The 15,678-nt window shown below is 40.8% G+C and overlaps 1 non-coding gene across 1 annotated transcript; it reads left to right on the plus strand.

The window, feature by feature from the left end:
- The first annotated feature begins 12,725 nt into the window (after positions 1 to 12,725).
- LOC148561347 (small nucleolar RNA R71) lies at positions 12,726 to 12,833 on the plus strand. Its single transcript, XR_015887943.1, has one exon. It is a non-coding gene; the product is annotated as a small nucleolar RNA R71 (small nucleolar RNA).
- Positions 12,834 to 15,678: the final 2,845 nt, after the last annotated feature.

The following is a 15,678-nucleotide window of genomic DNA, read 5'->3' on the forward strand; positions in this document are numbered from 1 at the left end:
TAACCTAGTTAACATGGGGTCTAACGTGAGGCAAAGGGGTACAATGGAACGTTAATGAAAATGTTAAGTGTCACTAACGTCCTCGAACTTATACTTTCACTAAATGTTAACACCCCTAATGCCCTGAGCTGAAGTCTCTGCCCACTTAGCACTTTCTCTCTGCAAGTAAAGCCAAGCCCAAATGAAGAAAAGAACTGCTTCAAACTCAAGATCCAAAGACCCAAGACTTGAAGAGCCAACTAGAAGCTGAGAGAAATAGTATATATAGGAGTAGCTTTGAATTGTTAAGGAGCTCTGGAAGCTGGAAAAAGGATAACTACTCTCTGTATTTTATCTTCTCTGTATTTTCTAGTTTTAGGATGTATTCTCCATCTTTGTTTTCATTTTCAAGAGCTATGAACAACTAAACCCCTTTCATTGGGTTAGGGAGCTCTGTTGTAATTTGATGGATCAATACTAATTTTCATTATTCTTCTTCTATCTTTTCTCTTGATTTTACTTGAAAGCTTTCGATCTTCATCCAATTGAGTAGTTATCTTGGAAGAGAAGCTATTCAAACTTGGGTCTCTTTTGAACCTTGAAAGAGGAATGAAGAGATCAAGCTAGAAATGCTTTCTCATGCTGGACCAAATTGGGTTTGGATGGGTATGTGACTATAACCCTCTCAATACTTGATTTGGGAAATGCATGTGGTATAATCAGTGACCATACTTCATCTCTTCTCATGAGCAATTGACCAAGGAATTGGCTATTGATCAAGATTTGAGAGATTGAATTGCAAGAAATTGTAATTCAATCACTTAAGATTGCCAAGGAGATCAATGAGTGCATTGATTGAGGAAGAGATGAAAATGAACTTGATCCGAAGAATTGCAACATCTCCTAAGCCCAATGAACTCCCCATCTCTGATCTTACCCATTCTCTTTAATTTCCGCTATTTACTTTTATGAGTAAATCCCCCATTCCCATTTACAATTCTGCAATTTATTTTTAGTCATTTACTTCCAATCCTTTAATTCTAGCATTTACTTTTCTGTTATTTACATTCCCGCCATTTTATTTTCTGCAATTCTCAACCCAAATTCTGGATTCGCTCAACTAGAACATTCTTCTAATTAAAGTTGCTTGATCAATCAATCCCTGTGGGATTCGACTTCATTCTATTATGAGTTTTTACTTGACGACAAATTCGGTACACTTGCCGAAGGGAGATTTGTTGTGAGACAAGTTTTCCACGCATCAGGCAGCTTCTGTAAAGTTGGCTGAAGACACGGCTTTGAGGCACAAGGATAGTTATGTTACGGCCTACAGGGAGGTGATGCATCTTAGGGAAGAGTTGGAGTTTGCCCGGATTGATTATGCCGAGCTCCAGGGTCATCTTGTAGGCAGCGTAAATGCTGTTTATGAGAACCTGAAGGAGCAGGTTCAAGTTTTTGCACCTGAGGCCAACCTTACTCTCTTCAGCCTGGACAATGTTGTAAAGGATGGCAAGATTGTCCCTGATGACCCTGATGACGACGATGTTGTACCCCTTCCTGTGCCGGTCGCCAAAGCCACTGTTATGCCGACTTCTTCAGCTCCTTCTGCTGGGGTTAGTCATCCCGAACCAGAGCTTGACTGTCAGATATTAAATCGGGATGACAGGACAGTGGATGCAGTCCCCTTCAGACTCGTCCTCCTTTACCTTGTGCTGCCGAGAAGGCTTCGGATCTTCCCTGATTATGTAAATGTTCTGTGTAGATAGCCCGGTCTGTGGGCTTTTAAAACTTTCTTTTTGTAATGTTTCTGACTGTTGACACTTTTTTTAGTTTCTTGTTTAGCAACTTTATTTTGAAAAACAAAAAATAGCTTCCAAGTTCTTGGGGCTGATTTGGGTAGCCTCTTTGAGCTTGTTCTTATTATGCTTTTAATATCATGTCGGTCTTTATCTATCTTGGTACCCCTTGTTTAGGTTTTCGGAAGTGTTGGAGCCTTGTTGCTCGACCTCTCTGGATTGCCTTTGTATTTCCTGTTTGTGGCTTTGATTCCTTTGAGGCTTCGGGAGTTATTTCTAGTAATCCTGCCTTGTTTGGACCTTTTATAAGGTCTCTTGCTAGGTATTACTTTTTATAACTTTAGTATCTTATGGAGGCCGACTTCGTCATGTCGGACCCTTCTAAGTTATTTTTGTAATCATCTTTCTTGGACTTTGTTCGAGTCTCTTCCAGGGATTACTTTTATAACTTTTGGGTTTTGGGCCGACTTCGTCATGTCGAGCCCTCCTAAGTTATTTTTGTAATCCTCTTTCTTGGACTTTGTTCAAGTCTCTTTCAAGGATTACTTTTATAACTTCTAGGTTTTGGGCCGACTTCGTCATGTCGGACCCTTCTAAGTTATTTTTGTAATCCTCTTTCTTGGACTTTGTTCGAGACTCTTTCAGGGATTACTTTTATAACTTTTGGGATTTGGGCCGACTTCGTCATGTCGGGCCCTTCTAAGTTATTTTTGTAATCCTCTTTCTTGGACTTTGTTCAAGTCTCTTTCAGGGATTACTTTTATAACTTTTGGGTTTTGGGCCGACTTCGTCATGTCGGGCCCTTCTAAGTTATTTTTTTAATCCTCTTTCTTGGACTTTGTTCAAGTCTCTTTCAGGAATTACTTTTATAACTTTTGGGCTTTGGGCCGACTTCGTCATGTCGGGCCCTTCTAAGTTATAGTAATCCTCTTTTATAGGGCTGGCCAGACCTCTTTCCAGAGATTTACTGATAACTTTTGTTATTGCGACTGGTCCGACTTCTTAACGTCAGCCAGTCTCTAAGTTATTATTTAGCAACCCATTTTATCAAGACCTCATCAGGTCCTTTCTCTGGATCACTTTTGATAACTTCTTGCATTATTCTGTTTTCATCTTTTCCGATTTGTAGAAGTTGGGTTCAATCCTCGTTTGGTCAACCTTTTGACGAGTTTGGTTTTTATCTCTGTTGGTCTTTATCGTGATCGTGCAGTGAATTTGATTTTCACTTTCTGCCGATCTGTTGCTTTATAATCAGACGATGAATGTTTCAGATTAATGCGGTTTGAGAGTTGGTAGAATATCTAAACATATTTTATTCAAAAGAAAATGTACATATATACATGCGGGAGTTTTTATCCCTTTAAGTCAAATTATTCGTAGGTCTTGGCTTGGTGCCTCTTTAAAAAACCTTTTCAGGAAAAAGAGTGCACCTTATGCCGAGATCCTTTATCATCCCTAACTATAGTACCTTCTCAGGTTGCAGGCGTGCCACGACCTAGGAAGCTCTCATCCATCGAGTTCGGACAGTCTGTAGTAGCCTTTTCCGAGTACTTCTACGACTCGGTAGGGTCCTTTCCAGTTTGCTGCCAGCTTTCCTTCTCCAGGTCGAGTTGTTCCGATATCATTTCGGATTAGGATGAGGTCATTCTCAGCAAAACCTCGTGGCACTACCTTTTGATTATATCTTGAAGCCATTCGACGCTTTAGTGCTTCTTCTCTGATCCGAGCTCTTTCTTGGACTTCCGGGAGTAGGTCGAGTTCTTCCCTTTGAAATTGGGAGTTGGCTTCTTCATTATAGTGGATCACTCTAGGCGACCCTTCTTCAATCTCTACTGTGATCATTGCCTCCATTCCGTATGTTAATCGGAAGGGTGATTCCTTTGTGGTGGAATGTGGCGTTGTTCGGTATGCCCATAGGACTTGTGGGAGCTCCTCAGCCCAAGCTCCCTTTGCGTTCTGTAATCTCTGCTTTATCCCAGATAATATGACTTTGTTGGCAGCTTCGGCTTGTCCATTGGCTTGGGGATGTTTTACGGAAGTGAATTGTTGTTTTATGTTCAAGTCGGCCACTAACTTTCTGAAGCCTGCATCTGTGAATTGGGTGCCATTGTCTGTGGTGATGGAGTATGGAACCCCAAACCTTGTGACAATGTTCCTATATAGGAATTTTTGACTTCTTTGAGCAGTGGCATTAACTAGGGGTTCTGCCTCGATCCACTTTGTAAAGTAGTCTACTCTTACTATAAGGAACTTAACTTGTCCCGATCCCTGAGGGAAGGGTCCGAGAAGGTCGAGTCCCCATTTTGCAAAGGGCCATGGTGAGGTTACGCTGATGAGTTCTTCTGGCGGGGCGATGTGAAAGTTGGCATGTTTCTGGCATGGTATACATGTCTTTACAAACTCTGTGGCTTCCTTTTGTAGAGTTGGCCAATAGAATCCTGCTCGGAGTACCTTTTTGGCGAGAGCTTGTGCTCCGAGATGATTTCCACAAATGCCACTGTGTACTTCTTCTAGAACTTCCTTTGTGTTGGAAGTCGGCACACATTTTAATAATGGGATTGAAATCCCTCTCTTGTATAGAGTATTGTTTATGATGGTGTAATGATGTGCCTCTCATTTTAACCTCTTTGCCTCCTTTTCGTCTGTAGGGAGTGGTTCTGTTTTGAGGTAGTTAATTATGGGAGTCATCCATCCTTGATCCTGACCTGTTATGGCTAGGACTTTTTCTTCTTCCGAGATTGACAGACTCTGCAGTATTTCTTGGATGAGGCTTCTATTGTTGCCCCCTGGTTTGGTGCTGGCTAGCTTTGAGAGCGCGTCAGCTCGGGCATTCTGTTCTCGGGGTATGTGACGGACCTCATATTTTCCGAGTTGTCCGAGCTGTTCCCTAGTTTTATCCAAGTACTTTTTCATGGTGGGGTCTTTGGCTTGGTAGCTCCTTGTTATTTGTGAAGTGACTACTTGTGAGTCGCTGAAGATGGTAAGCTTTTGGGCTTCAACCTCCCTAGCCAGCTTCAAACCAGCTAATAGTGCCTCATATTCTGCTTGATTGTTTGAGGCAAGGAACCCGAATTTGAGGGAAAGTTCAATTTGAGTCCCTTGGTTGCTTTCAATTATCACACCCGCGCCACTTTCATTTTTATTTAAGGAACTGTCCATGTAGAGGTTCCATTCTGTGGGGATTTCTGGGGTGTCTGTAAATTCTACAATGAAGTTGGCCAGGTATTGTGATTTAATGGCTGTCCAAGCTTCGTATTAAAGATCAAATTTGGACAACTCGACGACCCATTGCAAGATTCTACCTTCTAAGTCCGTTTTCTGCAAAATCCCCTTTATGGGCTGGTCGGTCCGAATCCTAATGGTGTGAGCTTGGAAGTATGGACGAAGTCGTCGAGATGTTAGTATAACGGCGTAGGCAAATTTTTTTATTTTTTGGTAGTTCATCTCAGATCCTTGTAATGCTTTACTGATGAAGTATACGGGTTGTTGCCCACTGTCGACTTCTCGAACTAGTGCTGAGGCTACTGCTCGACTTCCTACCGCGAGGTATAATATGAGTGGTTCTCCTTTCCGTGGCCGAGTTAGGATAGGTGGTTGTCCCAGGAATCTCTTGACCTCTTGGAAGGCTTGCTCGCACTCCGTTGTCCATTCAAACTTTTTTCCTTTCCTTAGAGTGACAAAGAAGGGGAGAGATCTTATTGCTGATCCGGCTGGAAATCTGGACAAGGCTGCCAACCTCCCATTGAGTTGTTGCACCTCTTTGACGCAAGTCGGGCTTTTCATGTCAAGTATGGCCCGGCATTTATCCAAATTTGCTTCGATTCCTCTTTGTGTGAGCATAAAACCCAGGAATTTGCCGACTTCTACTGTGAAGGTGCATTTTGCAGGATTGAGTCGCACGTCATGCCTTCTTATAGTGTCGAACACTTGGGTCAGGTCGGACAACAGCGTCTCTTCACTTTGTGTCTTTATTAACATGTCGTCCACATAGACTTCCATGATTTTTCCAATATGATCCGAAAAGACTTTATTCATTAACCTTTGGTAAGTAGCTCCTGTGTTTATAAGACCGAAAGGCATTACGATGTAGCAGTAGTTTGCTTTTGGGGTTAGAAATGAGGTTTTTTCTTGATCGGGTGGATGCATTGGGATTTGATTGTATCCCGAATATGCATCCATGAATGATAGGTATTTATATCTGGAGGAGGCATCCACTAGAGCGTCGATACTTGGGAGTGGATAAGGATCTTTTGGGCAGGCTTTGTTGAGATCAGTGTAGTCGGTGCACATTTGCCACTTCCCATTTGATTTTTTCACCAAGATGACGTTAGCTAGCCATAGTGGGTACTTGACTTCTCTTATGAATCCTGCCTCCAGTAGAGCTTGCACCTGCTCTTCCACAGCTTGGGATCATTTTGATCCGAGTTTTCTCCATCTCTGTTGTACTGGCCGAGATCCTGGGTAGACCGCTAACTTGTGGCACATTAATTTGGGGTCTATGCCTGGCATGTCTTCAGCTTTCCATGCAAAGAGGTCGATGTTATCTCGTAAGAACTGTACGAGTAATTCTTTTATGTCTCCTCTTGGAATCGTACCAATATTCGTTGTTTTGTCCGGGGTGTCTCCGATCTGGATTTTCTCTATTTCACTTTCGGGTTGTGGACGAAGTTCTTCTCGCCTCTGAACTCCCCCCAGTTCGATTGTGTGGAATTGCTCTCCTCTGCCTCTGAGGTTTAGACTTTCGTTGTAACAGCGGCGTGCTATCTTCTGATCTGCTTTTATTGTTGCTATCCCTTCCGCTGTTGGGAATTTCATGCATAAATGTGGAGTTGAGACTATTGCGCCGAGTTGATTCAATGTTGTCCGACCTATTAAGGCATTGTAGGCTGAACTCACGTCAACCATGATGTAGTCTATCTTGAGTGTTCTGGATTGGTTTTCTTTTCCGAAGGTAGTGTGTAGTGAGATGTATCCAAGTGGTTGAACCGGGGTGTCCCCCAGTCCGAACAGACTGTTTGGATATGCTCTAAGTTCTGTTTCTTCCAGGCTGAGCTTGTCGAAGGCAGTTTTGAACAAGATGTTGGTGGAGCTCCCTTGGTCTATCAGTGTGCGGTGAAGATTTGCGTTTGCCAGTATAATAGTGATGACCATGGGATCATCGTGTCCTAAGATGATACCGGATGCGTCTTCTTTCGTGAAAGTGATTGCGGGGATGTCGAGTGCTTCGTCTTTCCCCTCAACATGATATACTTCTTTGAGATATCTTTTGCGAGATGACTTGGAGATTCCTCCTCCCACAAATCCACCGTGTATCATGTGGACGTGTCTTTCTGGTGTGTGAGGTGATCACTCGGTTCGTCCGACATCTTCGTCTCTTCTTCTTTTTCTTTGTTCATCGTTGGTGCACGAAATTGTGATCTCCAGGCTCGAACAAATCCTGGTAATAGCTCCAAAGCTTGGTGCTCTGATCTTAATTCATAATTGTCACAACTTCGATACAACTAACCAGCAAGTGCACTGGGTCGTCCAAGTAATACCTTACGTGAGTAAGGGTCGAATCCCACGGAGATTGTTGGTATGAAGCAAGCTATGGTCACCTTGTAAATCTCAGTCAGGCAGATATAAAGTGATAATGGTGTTTTCGAATATTATATAATAGAATAGGGATAGAGATACTTATGTAATTCATTGGTAGGAATTTCAGATAAGCGAATGGAGATGCTTTTCGTTCCTCTGAACCTCTGCTTTCCTGCTATCTTCATCCAATCAATCTTACTCCTTTCCATGGCTGGCTTTATGCAAGGGCATCACCGTTGTTAGTGGCTACATCCCCTCCTCTCAGTGAAAGATATGCTCACATGCTCTGTCACAGCACGGCCATTCATCTGTCGGTTCTCGATCATGCTGGAATAGGATTCACCCTCCTTTTGCGTCTGTCACCAACGCCCAGCACTCGCGAGTTTGAAGCTCGTCACAGTCATTCAATCATTGAATCCTACTCGGAATACCACAGACAAGGTTTAGACTTTCCGGATTCTCTTGAATGCCGCCATCATTCTAGCTTACGCCACGAAGATTCCGGTTAAGAGATCTAAGAGATATTCATTCTAGCTTATTTCATGTAGAACGGAAGTGTTTGTCAGGCACGTGTTCATAGGGGAGATGGTGATGAGCGTCATACATAATCATCACCTTCATCACGTTCTTGGGTGCGAATGGATATCTTAGAAGCGAAATAAGATGAATTGAATAGAAAACAGTAGTATTTGCATTAATCTTTGAGGAACAGCAGAGCTCCACACCTTAATTTATGGAGTGTAGAAACTCTACCGTTAAAAATACATAAGTGAAGGTCCAGGCATGGCCGAGATGGCCAGCCCCCTAAAACGTGATCAAAGGATCATAAGGTAATCCAAAGATGGTCAAAAAGACTAGTAAAAGGTCCTATTTATAATAAACTAGTCACTAGGGTTTACATGAGTAAGTAATTGATGCATAAATCCACTTCCGGGGCCCACTTGGTGTGTGTTTGGGCTGAGCCTGAGTGTTGCACATGCAGAGGCCATTTGTGGAGTTGAACGCCAGTTTCTGTGCCAGTTTGGGCGTTCAACTCTGGTTTTGGCTCCTTTTCTGGCGCTGGACGCCAGATTTGGGTAGAAAGCTGGCGTTGAACGCCAGTTTACGTCGTCTATTCTTGGCCAAAGTATGGACTATTATATATTTCTGGAAAGCCCTGGATGTCTACTTGCCAACGCAATTGGAAGCGCGCCATTTCGAGTTCTGTAGCTCCAGAAAATTCACTTTGAGTGCAGGGAGGTCAGAATCCAACAGCATCAGCAGTCCTTTTTCAACCTCTGAATCTGATTTCTGCTCAAGTCCCTCAATTTCAGCCAGAAAATACCTGAAATCACAGAAAAACACACAAACTCATAGTAAAGTCCAGAAATGTGAATTTAACATAAAAACTAATGAAAACATCCCTAAAAGTAACTAGATCCTACTAAAAACATACTAAAAATAATGTCAAAAAGCGTATAAATTATCCGCTCATCACAACACCAAACTTAAATTGTTGCTTGTCCCCAAGCAACTAAAAATCAAATAGGATAAAAAGAAGAGAATATACTATAAATTCCAAACTATCAGTGAAACAGAGCTTCAATCATATGAGCGGGACTTATAGCTTTTTGCCTCTTGAATAGTTTTGGCATCTCACTTTATCCATTGAAGTTTAGAATGATTGGCATCTATAGGAACTTCAGATTTCGAATAGTGTTATTGACTCTCCTAGTTCAGTATGATGATTCTTGAACACAGCTTCTTTATGAGTCTTGGCCGTGGCCCTAAGCACTTTGTTTTCCAGTATTACCACCGGATACATAAATGCTACAGACACATAATTGGGTGAACCTTTTCAGATTGTGACTCAGCTTTGCTAAAGTCCCCAATTGGAGGTGTCCAGGGTTCTTAAGCACACTCTTCTTTTGCTTTGGACCTTGACTTTAACCGCTCAGTCTCAAGTTTTCACTTGACACCTACACGCCACAAGCACATGGTTAGGGACAGCTTGGGTTAGCCGCTTAGACCAGGATTTTATTCCTTTAGGCCCTCCTATCCACTGATGCTCAAAGCCTTGGGATCCTTTTTATTTGCCCTTGCCTTTTGGTTTTAAGGGTTATTGGCTTTTTCTGCTTGCTTTTTTCTTTTTCTTTCTATTTTTTTTTTCGCCTATTTTTTTTTTTCTGCAAGCTTTGTTCTTTGCTGCTTTTTCTTGCTTCAAGAATCATTTTTATGATTTTTCAGATTATCAAATAACATGTCTCCTAGTCATCATTCTTTCAAGAGCCAACATATTTAACATTCTTAAACAACAACTTCAAAATACATATGCACTGTTCAAGCATTCATTCAGAAAACAAGAAGCATTGGCACCACATCAATATAATTGAACTAAGTTCAAGGATAAATTCGAAACTCATGTACTTCTTGTTCTTTTGATTTAAAACATTTTTCATTTAAGAGAGGTGATGGATTCATAGGACATTTATAACTTTAAGACATAGTTACTAACTACTAATGATCATGTAATGAAGACACAAACACAGATAAGCACATAACATAGAAAACGAAAAACAGAAGAAAGAAGAACAAGGAATGAATCCACCTTAGTGATGGTGGCGTTTCCTTTTTGAGGAACCAATGATGTCCTTGAGCTCTTCTATGTCTCTTCCTTGTCTTTGTTGCTCCTCCTTCATTGCTTTTAGATCTTCTCTGATTTCATGAAGGATGATGGAGTGCTCTTGATGTTCCACCCTTAGTTGCTTCCAATAATTGTGTGGAAGAAAATGTATCCCCTGAGGTATCTCAGGGATCTCTTGATTTGCAGTCAAATGTTCTACCACTGAGCTATAGACCCTTGATGGAAGCTTTTGTCTTCCCTTTCCTCTTTCTAGAGGTTTCTCTGGCCTTAGGTGCCATCAATGGTTATGGAAAAAACAAAAAAGCTATGCTTTTACCACACCAAACTTAGAATGTTGCTCGCCCTCGAGCAAAAGAAGAAAGAATAGAAGAAGAAGAGGATATGGAGGAGATGGATGGCAATATGGATATTTGAAACAGATACTCTAAGGATATGGAAGAGATGTTGAATTTTTGAAGGTAAGTGGGTGTATGGGTGTGAGTGGTAAATGGAAGACAGAAGGGATGAGTGTTTATTGGGAATAGAGGATGATTGAGAAGAGAGAAGAGAGTGAGTGAAGGTAGGTGGGGATCTTGTGGGGTCCACAGATTCTGAGGTGATCCTGTGAGGTCCACAGATCTTGAGGTGTCAAGGCATTTACATCCCTGCACCAATTTAGGCATGCAAAATGCCCTTGCACACAGCTCTGGGCGTTCAGCGCCAGGCTGGTGCCCATTTTGGGCGTTCAACGCCCCTTTGCTGCCATTTCTGGCGTTGAACGCCAGAACCATGCTTGTTCTGGGCGTTCAGCGCCAGGATGCTCCCATTCTGGGCGTTCAGCGCCAGAACTATGCTCTGTTCTGGCGTTTGAACGCCAGACAGATGCTCCTCCAGGGTGTGATTTTTCTTCTGCTGTTTTTGATTCCGTTTTCAATTTTTATATTTATTTTGTGACTCCACATGATCATGAACCTAAGAAAACATGAAAAACAAGAATGATAGGGTTAGATAAATAAACATTGGGTTGCCTCCCAACAAGCGCTTTCTTTAATGTCAATAGCTTGACAGTGGGCTCTCATGGAGCCTCACAGATGTGCAGAGCTTTGTTGAGACTCTCCAACACCAAACTTAGAGTTTGGATATGGGAGTTCAACATCAAACTTAGAGTTTGGTTGTGGCCTCCCAACACCAAACTTAGAGTTTGACTGTGGGGGCTCTGGTTGACTCTGCTTGGAGAGAAGCTTTTTCTGCTTCCTCTCCATGGTTGCAGAGGGAGATCCTTGAGTTTTAAATACAAGGGAGTCCTCATTCCATTGAAGGAATATTTCACCTCTGTCAACATCAATCACAGCTCTTGCTGTGGCCAGGAAAGGTCTTCCTAGGATGATGGATTCATCCTCTTCCTTTCCAGTATCCAGGACTATGAAATCAGTAGGTATGTAAAGGCCCTCAACCTTTACTAATACATCTTCTACTTGTCCATAAGCCTATTTTCTTGAGCTGTCTGCCATCTCTAGTGAGATTTTAGCAGCTTGCACCCCATAGATTCCCAGTTTCTCTATTACAGAGAGGGGCATGAGGTTTATTCCTGAACCAAGGTCACATAGAGCCTTAAAGATCATGGTGCCTATGGTACAGGGTATTATGAACTTTCCAGGATCCTGTTTCTTCTGAGGCAATGTCAGTTGATCCAGATCACTTAGTTCATTGATGAACAAGGGAGGTTCAACTTCCCAAGTATCAATGCCAAATAGTTTGGCATTCAGCTTCATGATTGCACCAAGAAACTTGGCAGTTTGCTCTTCAGTAACATCCTCATTCTCTTCAGAAGAGGAATACTCATCAGAGCTCATGAAGGGCATAAGGAGGTTCAATGGAATCTCTATGGTCTCTAGATGAGCCTCAGAGTCCTTTGGTTCCTCAGAGGGAAGCTCCTTATTGATCACTGGACGTCCCAGGAGGTCTTCCTCCTTGGGATTCACGTCCTCTCCTCTCCTCACAGGTTCGGCCATGGCGCTTATGTCAATGGCCTTGCACTCTCCTTTTGGATTCTCTTCTGTATTGCTTGGGAGAGTACTAGGAGGGATTTCAGTGATCCTTTTACTCAGCTGGCCCACTTGTGCTTCCAGATTTCTAATGGAAGACCTTGTTTCATTCATGAAACTTACAGTGGCCTTAGATAGATCAGAGACTAGATTTGCTAAATTAGAAGCATTTTGTTCAGAGTTCTCTGTCTGTTGCTGAGTTGATGATGGAAAAGGTTTGCTATTGCTAAACCTGTTTCTTCCACCATTATTAAAGCCTTGTTGGGGCTTTTGATCCTTCCATGAGAAATTTGGATGATTTCTCCATGTTGAGTTATAGGTGTTTCCATAAGGTTCACCTAAGTAGTTCACCTCTGCTATTGCAGGGTTCTCAGGATCATAGGCTTCTTCTTCAGAAGATGCCTCTTGAGTACTGTTGGATGCAGCTTGCATTCCATGCAGACTCTGAGAAATCATATTGACTTGCTGAGTCAATATTTTATTCTGAGCCAATATGGCATTCAGAGTATCAACCTCAAGAACTCCCTTCTTTATAGGCGTCCCATTACTCACAGGATTCCTTTTAGAAGTGTACATGAACTGGTTATTAGCAACCATGTCAATGAGTTCTTGAGCTTCTGCAGGCGTTTTCTTTAGGTGAATGGATCCACCTGCAGAAGTATCCAATGACATCTTTGATAACTCAGATAAACCATCATAGAATATATCCAGCATGGTCCATTCTGAAAGCATGTCAGAAGGACACTTTTTGGTCAACTGTTTGTATCTTTCCCAAGCTTCATAGAGGGATTCACCTTCTTTCTGTCTGAAGGTTTGAACATCCGCTCTAAGCTTGCTCAGCTTTTGAGGAGGAAAGTACTTGGCTAAGAAAGCCGTGACTAGCTTATCCCAAGAGTTCAGGCTATCTTTGGGTTGAGAATCCAACCATAATCTAGCTCTGTCTCTTACAGCAAAAGGGAAAAGCATGAGCCTGTAGACTTCAGGATCTACTCCATTAGTCTTAACAGTATCACATATATGCAAGAATTCAGTTAAGAACTGAAAGGGATCTTCAGATGGAAGTCCATGAAACTTGCAGTTCTGCTGCATCAGAGAAACTAATTGAGGTTTCAGCTCAAAGTTGTTTGCTCCAATGGCAGGAATGGAAATGCTTCTTCCATGTAAATTGGAATTAGGTGCAGTGAAGTCACCAAGCATCTTCCTTATATTATTATTATTTTCGGCTGCCATCTCCTTTTCCTGTTCGAAAATTTCTGAAAGGTTATCTCTGGATTGTTGTATTTTAGCTTCTCTTAATTTTTTTCTTCAGAGTCCTTTCAGGTTCTGGATCTGCTTTAACAAGAATGTTCTTGTCCTTGCTCCTGCTCATATGACAAAGAAGATGGCACAGAAAAAATAGTAATAATAATATGGATCCTTTATACCACAGTATAGGGATCCTTGTGTTAGTAGAAGAAAATAAGGGAAGAAAATCTGAACTCAGAGAGAGAGGGGGTTCGGATTTTTGGAGAGTTGAAGGGAAGATGTTAGTATATCAATAAACAAATAGAAGAAGATGAGAGGGGGAAGTGAATTTTCGAAAACAATTTTTGAAAAAGAGTTAGTGATTTTTGAAAATAGTTTTTGAAAAAGGTTAGTATTTTTTTCGAAATTTTTTTTTAAATAAATAAAAAATAAAAATAATTAGTTAATAAAAAAGAAATTTTTGAAAAAGAGGGAAGATATTTTCGAAAATTAGAGAGAGAGAGTTAGTTAGGTAGTTTTGAAAAAGTTAAGAAACAAACAAAAAGTTAGTTAGTTAGTTGAAACAAATTTGAAAAGATAAGAAGTTAGGAAGTTAGAAAAGATATTTTGAAAAGATATTTTTTTGAAAAATATAAGATAAGTAGATATTTTTGAAAAGATATGATGGAAATTAGTTTTGAAAAAGATTTGATTTTTAAAATCACAATTAATGACTTGATTCATAAGAAATCACAAGATATGATTCTAGAACTTAAAGTTTGAATCTTGGTTTAGAATTTCACAAATGAATTCTCGTTGCAAGTATAGTTTCTAAACCAACAAATAATCCTTTCATACAAAAGATTATTTGTCACAAGTACAAACCCCTAAATTTATAAACCGAAGTATTGGAACCTCGGGTCGCTCTCCTTAGGAATTGCAATAAAGTGTTTTGTTATTGGTTACGAGGTATGTTTTGGGGTTTTTGAGATAAGAGACATGAAATGTAAATGGTAATGAAAATAAACTAACAACTAAAAAGGTCTTGGAAAGGTTTGGTGGTCAAGGATCTCTATCCCTATCACTAACCATAACATGAGAATTGGCAAGGATCAATCCCATTAAATCATTTTCTAACTAGTAAAGGAAAGTCAAATGAGCTATATCAATCCAAGTCCATAAGTCCTAGCTCTTCCAATTCAATTAGTGAGACCTAGAGTTAATGGCTCCCTATCATCAATCACATGGACATTAGTAACTCAATAGTTCCTTAGTTACCATCCCAAGCCAAGAGCATAAAATTCAACTCTAAAATCCAACCAAGAATTTTATCAAACACTTGGAAGGCATAAAAGGAAAGTAAAATGAACTAAGCAATTCAACAATAAAAGAACATGAATCATAAATTGCATTGAAATGGAAATAGAAGAAACAAAAGTGCATCAATAAAAAAGTAGAGACTTACATGAATTAAATGCAATACTAGAGAGAGGAAAGGTAGAAGAAGAAGAATTACAAAAGGAAAAGTAAATCAAAGCATGTATTAAACCTAGATCTAAGAAATTCTAAGCTAGATCTAACCTAATTCTAATCCTAGAGAGAAGTGAGAGCTTCTCTCTCTAAAACTAACTTTCTCTCCAAAAACTAGACTAAAACTAAAATATGAAGTAGTATGAAAAGTAAGTTGATTCCTCTTCATTCCTTGGGTTAAATAGCATCAGAAATGAGTTGGATTTGGGCCTGGAAAGCCCAGAATTCGCTCCCAGCATTTTGCCTTTAAGTGAGTCACGTGCGGACACCGATGCGTACGCGCACGGCACGCGTACGCGTCGCTTGACACTTTTCCATCCACGCGTACGCGTCATGTGCGCATACGCGTCATGTGCGCGTACGCGTCGCCATGCGACATCACAATCCGTGCGTGCGCACCTGCTGTGCGTGCGCGTCATTGATCTCATCCCAAATCCTTGCTTTTCCATGATTTCTCCACTTTGCATGCTTTTCTCTTCATTCCTTTGATCCATTCCTAGCCTGTTCAACCTGAAATCACTTAACAAACAAATCAAGGCATCTAGTAGAATCAATGGTGAATCAAAATCATCAAATTAAAGATCTAAAAGCATGTTCTCACACTTAAGCACAAATTATGAGACAATCATGAAACCATGCTATTTTATTGAATAAATGTGGGTAAAAGGTCATAAAATCTCCTAAATTAAACACAAGATAAACCTTCAATATGGGGTTTATCAGGGTGAAATCTTAACCACATGATGACACCAGAAAAGTTTTAGAATTGTTAAAGAAGGATATATGTATATAATAAAAAATTCGTTTAGCAGCAATGATCATTACTTGTCTTATGAATCCTTATCTCTAATTTAATTTTTTTCCTTCTTAAATCCTTCCAATCCTTTATTCATTAATTCCCTAACCTCAATCTTTATTTCAAAGT

Source organism: Arachis ipaensis, chromosome B6 (genome assembly GCF_059453495.1).
Source record: "Arachis ipaensis isolate K30076 ecotype BB chromosome B6, ASM5945349v1, whole genome shotgun sequence".
NCBI lineage: Eukaryota > Viridiplantae > Streptophyta > Magnoliopsida > Fabales > Fabaceae > Arachis > Arachis ipaensis.